The sequence below is a fragment of the Saccoglossus kowalevskii genome, chromosome 19 (genome assembly GCF_978046115.1).
Source record: "Saccoglossus kowalevskii chromosome 19, keSacKowa6.1, whole genome shotgun sequence".
Taxonomy (NCBI): domain Eukaryota; kingdom Metazoa; phylum Hemichordata; class Enteropneusta; family Harrimaniidae; genus Saccoglossus; species Saccoglossus kowalevskii.
This window is the reverse complement of record NC_140659.1, coordinates 14,363,235-14,371,403: the sequence shown is the minus strand read 5'-3', so window position 1 is coordinate 14,371,403 and position 8,169 is coordinate 14,363,235. Positions and strand designations below refer to the sequence as shown.

Below are 8,169 nucleotides of genomic sequence, written 5' to 3'. Positions count from 1 at the left end.
GTCGGCGAATTTGAACATTAAATATTTCATTACATTAAACTTTGACAATCTGATGACATTTTATAAGTTTTTTGATTCAAAATAAAGTGTCCTATTTGATGCTAAAAATCTGCGAGTGAGTAATCTTAGTTTATGAGTCTGACTTTACAACCCACGTATTGATTTCAAGGACTGACCTTTAAGAGGCATTATATGCAATGGCCACTGTGATCTCGTGAAGCGCGACAGAGTTACGAGACTTGTATTGCCCGGTAAATAGCGCTCAATACGCTACCGACATAGCGTACACTCATCAAAATATCAAATTTCTATGGTTTAAATAAAATCAATGTCAAAAACAGATAGCTGTACAGGGTAAAGTTACAACCAATCTGATTAAAATCTGATGTAGTGTACGGGCTTTAATTATTTTGGCTATAAACTTATTTTAATTTTATTGTTTATTACTTTTGTTATTAATGCCTTTTTATTTTATTATCATTTTACTTTGATTTTGATTTCGTGGTTTTTTTTAATTCCGCCCTACATACATCTGATCCGATGCCTATGTAACGAGATTTCAACGAGACCCACTATCGGCGATTTTAGTCAACGAATCACAGACCTCCTTCTATAGCGCACATGATGACGTCACCGGGCAGAGTCAGGTGGCAAACACCACAGGCGCTCGGAACGTTTCCTGGATAATAAAAAATGACCTAAAGTGGGATCGGCATAGTTATAGTCAGTCGCCGGTAAATCCCCCTACTACTCATATAATAACACAAGGTAGGAAAGCGTTGACACCATGGCATCGAAACTTCCCGAAAATAACACGATTTTCCAAATTATATTTCGATCCGCTTCACAAAACTCAAGCATGATATCGGTAGAAACTATCGATCGACTTACATTACCTTTATTCGAACTAAAACGGGTTAAATCCTGTGAAAATCGAAACACCAGAGCAATATGAATCAACCCGTCTACGCGGATATTTTGAAGCAGAGGCTCGTGCATGCGCAGCTCCAAACATGCGCAGTTCCATATACATATACGCGTGTACTGCGCCGTCTCACAATTTGAATATCTAGGCCCAGTACATATTCACAGATGATACCGATGTACCTGTTTTTAAAGTTGTATCAAAATTTAGAAATTATTTCTTTAATAGAATAAAATATGGAAAAAAGGGTGAAGAAAAATGTACAAGTATGGCTTTATAAAATATAATTGATTGTGAATAGAAGATGAAATAAAAAAAATAAGTGTACTGTACTGCTTATTATTGTTTTGAATCTTGAATTTGTAGAAATTGGCCTTTGTAATGTTTTTTCTCACAAAATTTATCTTCAGCAGAAAATATAAAAGTTAATGCCTGTATAACTTTATTTTTTGTTCACAGTAGGCTAACTTCCTGAAATTATTTTCTGCAAATGTTAGTATGTATTGCCTTTGTGATATTCACTTCTACATGCTGCATTATTGACGATTCATGGATATTTCTTTTGTAATTTTTATAATTAGTTTATAATTTTCCAAATGAACCAGTGTTCTCAAGAAATGTATTATGTAATATGTTATAAGCAAACATTTTATATTGAAGCGTGTTTGTTTAATTTTATTTTGATTTTTGATTTTATATTATAATAAGTTACTTGTATTTCCAATTTCCAATTTCTTTTTTTTTTATTTTGTCTCATCAGAGTAAAACTGAAACACAAATAAAGATTATGAACACTGATGAACAAATGCAATGTGTTTGATATTATTGATGACATGCTTACCAAGTTGCTGCGAATGAATTTGTATCAGACATCTTTATTTCTCGGCATCAACAGGTACATCGGTATCATCTGTGAATATGTACTGGGCCTAGATATTCAAATTGTGAGACGGCGCAGTACGCGCGTATATGTATATGGAACTGCGCATGTTTGAAGCTGCGCATGCACGAGCCTCTGCTTCAAAATATCCGCGTAGACGGGTTGATTCATATTGCTCTGGTGTTTCGATTTTCACAGGATTTATCCCGTTTTAGTTCGAATAAAGGTAATGTAAGTCGATCGATAGTTTCAACCGATATCATGCTTGAGTTTTGTGAAGCGGATCGAAATATAATTTGGAAAATCGTGTTATTTTCGGGAAGTTTCGATGCCATGGTGTCAACGCTTTCCTACCTTGTGTTATTATATGAGTAGTAGGGAAATTTACCGGCGACTGACTATAACAATGCCGATCCTACTTTAGGTCATTTTTATTATCCAGGAAACGTTCCGAGCGCCTGTGGCAAACACACTCAAATAAAATGGCCGATTATACCGACGTTATAATTAGCGACCGAGAATAACACGGCTTTTCGGTAAGTTTATCATTGTCAAATGCAACGAAAGTCATTTTTATGTTAATATTGTGGCTCGAATGGTTCGAGTTTAGATCGTTATTTTGCGTAGTTATTCTGGAAGTGACGATTTTGCTTCCACCGGTTCGACAGAACACCGGTGTCTTTTTCAAAGTTCCAGTCTCTTGCCCTGGAGACAGGTGATGTTTTGTTGACGATCGGGCCAAAATCGTCTACGATATTGAAGCCGTAGCTGTAAATATTCATCAAATTGTATCAACATTTTGTACATTATACAATAACTCTTTATTAAAGTAATTGAGCTGATTTGGACTGGAATAAAATATTTTTTATTTGGAACACATCGCAATTGATCAAGAAATATTTTTTGCTACAATTTTCTGCGTCGATTCCGTGGGCCGGTGACCGTTATACAATTTAAAATCAGTTTGCATTGTTTACTATAGCTGTTAACAGTGTTCTAATCATTACGATTTACTCATTTTTTTGCTTCCATTCTAGATAATTATGCTCAGTGTTTGATGTAAAATTGAAGCGATGACTGACTGAATGAACGAACCTTGGCTGGCGAAGATGTATCTGGAAGTGTACACATTTGTTGGAAGTAAAAAAAAAATATTTAATGTAATGACAAAAATTGTAAAATTTCTTCTGTAAATAAAAATGTACTAGCAATTTTCTATTAATGGTTTATTCAAGTGGGCAAAATATAATGTACAGAAAGCTTGCCCGTATACACTGAAAAGTAAGCAACCGACAGCCTGTATAAAAAGGGGGGCTGTGATTGGCTGTTACTTACGCGAGATTTGAATGGGACTTACATAGGCGTCGGATCAGATGTAGGTAGGGCGGAATTAAAAAAAAATCTCAAAATCAAAGTAAAATAATAAAATAAAAAGGCATTAATAACAAATATAATAAAAAATAAAATTAAAATAAGTTTATGGCCAAAATAATTAAAGCCCGTACACTACATCAGATTTTAATCAGATTGAGTTACAACAATCCTGAACGCACTTGACCTAGAGTAACTACTACAACGTCGACTTTAAGACTCAATGTATGAAAACACGCATGAATCTAAATATGTTAATACAAATGTGCGTGGTTTACAATCTATATGAATACAAGTGCGCAGATTACAGTCTAAATATGAATACAAGTGTGTGGTTTACAGTCTTCACATGAATGCAGGTGTGTGGTTTACAGTCTACATATGAATACAGGTGTGTGGTTTACAGTCTACATATGAATACAGGTGTGTGGTTTACAATCTACACATGATTACAGGTGTGTGGTTTACAATCTACATATGATTACAGGTGTGTTGTTTACAGTCACACATGATGACAGGTGTGTGGTTTGCAATCTACATATGAATACAGGTGTGTGGTTTACAGTCTACATATGAATACAGGTGTGTGGTTTACAGTCTACATATAATACAAATGTGTGGTTTACAATCTACATATGAATACAAGTGTGTGGTTTACAGTTTACATATAATACAGATGTATGGTTTACAATCTACATATGAATACAAGTGTGTGGTTTACAGTCTACATATAATACAAATGTGTGGTTTACAATCTACATATGAATACAAGTGTGTTGTTTACAGTCACACATGAATACATGTGTGTGGTTTACAGTCACATATGAATACAGGTGTGTGGTTTACAGTCACATATGAATACAAATGTGTGGTTTACAGTCTACATATGAATACAGGTGTGTGGTTTACAGTCTACATATGAATACAGGTGTGTGGTTTACAGTCACATATGAATACAAGTGTGTGGTTTACAGTCTACACATGAATACAGGTGTGTGGTTTACAGTCTACATATGAATACAAGTGTGTGGTTTACAGTCTACATATGAATACAGGTGTGTGGTTTACAGTCTACATATGAATACAGGTGTGCAGTTTACAATCTACACATGATTACAGGTGTGTGGTTTACAATCTATACATGATTACAAGTGTGTGGTTTACAGTCACATATTACAGGTGTGTGGTTTACGGCCTACATATGAATACAGGTGTGTGGTTTACAGTCTACATATGAATACAGGTGTGTGGTTTACAGTCACATATGAATACAGGTGTGTGGTTTACAGTCTACAATGAATACAGGTGTGTGGTTTACAATCTACACATGATTACAGGTATGTGGTTTACACTCTACACATGATTACAGGTATGTGGTTTACACTCTACACATGATTACAGGTGTGTGGTTTACACTCTACACATGAATACAGGTGTGTGGTTTACAATCTACACATGAATACAGGTGTGTGGTTTACAGTCTACATATGAATACACGTGTGTGGTTTACAATCTACGCATGAATACAGGTGTGTGGTTTACAGTCACATATGAATACAAGTGTGTGGTTTACAGTCTACATATGAATACAGGTGTGTGGTTTACAGCCTACATATGTTTACAGTCACATATGAATACAAGTGTGTGGTTTACAGTCTACATATGAGTACAGGTATATGGTTTACAGTCACATATGAATACAAGTGTGTGGTTTACAGTCTACATATGAATACAAGTGTGTGGTTTACAGTCACATATGATTACATGTGTGTGGTTTACAGTCTACATATGAATACAGGTGTGTAGTTTACAGTCTACATATGAATACAGGTGTGTGGTTTACAGTCACATATGAATACAGGTGTGTGGTTTACAGTCACATATGATTACAGGTGTGTGGTTTACGGTCACATATGAATACAGGTGTGTGGTTTACAGTCACATATGCATACAGGTGTGTGGTTTACAGTCACATATGAATACAGGTGTGTTGTTTACAGTCACATATGATTACAGGTGTGTGGTTTACGGTCTACATATGAATACAGGTGTGTGGTTTACAGTCATATATGAATACATGTGTGTGGTTTACAGTCACATATGAATACAGGTGTGTGGTTTACAGTCACATATGAATACAGGTGTGTGGTTTACGGTCTACATATGAATACAGGTGTGAGGCTTACAGTCATATATGAATACATGTGTGTGGTTTACAGTCACATATGAATACAGGTGTGTGGTTTACAGTCACATATGAATACAGGTGTGTGGTTTACAGTCCACATATGAATACAGGTGTGTGGTTTACAGTCACATATGATTACAGGTGTGTGGTTTACGGTCTACATATGAATACAGGTGTGTGGTTTACAGTCTACATATGAATACAAGTGTGTGGTTTACAGTCACATATGAATACAGGTGTGTGGTTTACAGTCTACAATGAATACAGGTGTGTGTTTTTCAGTCTACATATGAATACATGTGTGTGGTTTACAGTCACATATGAATACAAGTGTGTGGTTTACAGTCTACATATGAATACAGGTGTGTGGTTTACAGTCTACATATGAATACAGGTGTGTGGTTTACAATCTACGTATGAATACAGGTGTGTGGTTTACAGTCACATATGATTACAGGTGTGTGGTTTACAATCCACGCATGAATACAGGTGTGTGGTTTACGGTCTACATATGAATACAGGTGTGTGGTTTACAGTCTACATATGAATACAGGTGTGTGGTTTACAGTCACATATGATTACAGGTGTGTGGTTTACAGTCTACACATGAATACAGGTGTGTGGTTTACAGTCTACACATGAATACAGGTGTGTGGTTTACAGTCTACACATGAATACAAGTGTGTGGTTTACAGTCACATATGAATACAGGTGTGTGGTTTACAGTCTACAATGAATACAGGTGTGTGTTTTTCAGTCTACATATGAATACATGTGTGTGGTTTACAGTCACATATGAATACAAGTGTGTGGTTTACAGTCTACATATGAATACAGGTGTGTGGTTTACAGTCTACATATGAATACAGGTGTGTGGTTTACAATCTACGCATGAATACAGGTGTGTGGTTTACAATCTACGCATGAATACAAGTGTGTTGTTTACAGTCACACATGAATACATGTGTGTGGTTTACAGTCACATATGAATACAGGTGTGTGGTTTACAGTCACATATGAATACAAATGTGTGGTTTACAGTCTACATATGAATACAGGTGTGTGGTTTACAGTCTACATATGAATACAGGTGTGTGGTTTACAGTCACATATGAATACAAGTGTGTGGTTTACAGTCTACACATGAATACAGGTGTGTGGTTTACAGTCTACACATGAATACAGGTGTGTGGTTTACAGTCTACATATGAATACAGGTGTGTGGTTTACAGTCTACATATGAATACAGGTGTGCAGTTTACAATCTACACATGATTACAGGTGTGTGGTTTACAATCTATACATGATTACAAGTGTGTGGTTTACAGTCACATATTACAGGTGTGTGGTTTACGGCCTACATATGAATACAGGTGTGTGGTTTACAGTCTACATATGAATACAGGTGTGTGGTTTACAGTCACATATGAATACAGGTGTGTGGTTTACAGTCACATATGAATACAGGTGTGTGGTTTACAGTCTACAATGAATACAGGTGTGTGGTTTACAATCTACACATGATTACAGGTATGTGGTTTACACTCTACACATGATTACAGGTATGTGGTTTACACTCTACACATGATTACAGGTATGTGGTTTACACTCTACACATGAATACAGGTGTGTGGTTTACAGTCTACATATGAATACACGTGTGTGGTTTACAATCTACGCATGAATACAGGTGTGTGGTTTACAGTCACATATGAATACAAGTGTGTGGTTTACAGCCTACATATGAATACAGGTGTGTGGTTTACAGCCTACATATGTTTACAGTCACATATGAATACAAGTGTGTGGTTTACAGTCTACATATGAGTACAGGTATATGGTTTACAGTCACATATGAATACAAGTGTGTGGTTTACAGTCTACATATGAATACAAGTGTGTGGTTTACAGTCACATATGATTACATGTGTGTGGTTTACAGTCTACATATGAATACAGGTGTGTAGTTTACAGTCTACATATGAATACAGGTGTGTGGTTTACATTCACATATGAATACAGGTGTGTGGTTTACAGTCACATATGATTACAGGTGTGTGGTTTACGGTCACATATGAATACAGGTGTGTGGTTTACAGTCACATATGCATACAGGTGTGTGGTTTACAGTCACATATGAATACAGGTGTGTTGTTTACAGTCACATATGATTACAGGTGTGTGGTTTACAGTCTACACATGAATACAGGTGTGTGGTTTACAGTCTACATATGAATACAAGTGTGTGGTTTACAGTCACATATGAATACAGGTGTGTGGTTTACAGTCTACAATGAATACAGGTGTGTGTTTTTCAGTCTACATATGAATACATGTGTGTGGTTTACAGTCACATATGAATACAAGTGTGTGGTTTACAGTCTACATATGAATACAGGTGTGTGGTTTACAGTCTACATATGAATACAGGTGTGTGGTTTACAATCTATGCATGAATACAAGTGTGTTGTTTACAGTCACACATGAATACATGTGTGTGGTTTACAGTCACATATGAATACAGGTGTGTGGTTTACAGTCACATATGAATACAAATGTGTGGTTTACAGTCTACATATGAATACAGGTGTGTGGTTTACAGTCTACATATGAATACAGGTGTGTGGTTTACAGTCACATATGAATACAAGTGTGTGGTTTACAGTCTACACATGAATACAGGTGTGTGGTTTACAGTCTACACATGAATACAGGTGTGTGGTTTACAGTCTACATATGAATACAGGTGTGTGGTTTACAGTCTACATATGAATACAGGTGTGCAGTTTACAATCTACACATGAT

At 36.0% G+C, this 8,169-nt stretch overlaps 1 long non-coding RNA gene across 1 annotated transcript; it reads left to right on the top strand.

Annotated features, from left to right (window-relative positions):
• Window positions 1-1,909: 1,909 nt before the first annotated feature.
• LOC146730309 (uncharacterized) lies at window positions 1,910-3,016 on the top strand. The gene is made up of 3 exons (XR_014927417.1): window positions 1,910-2,031; window positions 2,248-2,341; window positions 2,843-3,016. It is a non-coding gene; the product is annotated as an uncharacterized LOC146730309 (long non-coding RNA).
• Window positions 3,017-8,169: the final 5,153 nt, after the last annotated feature.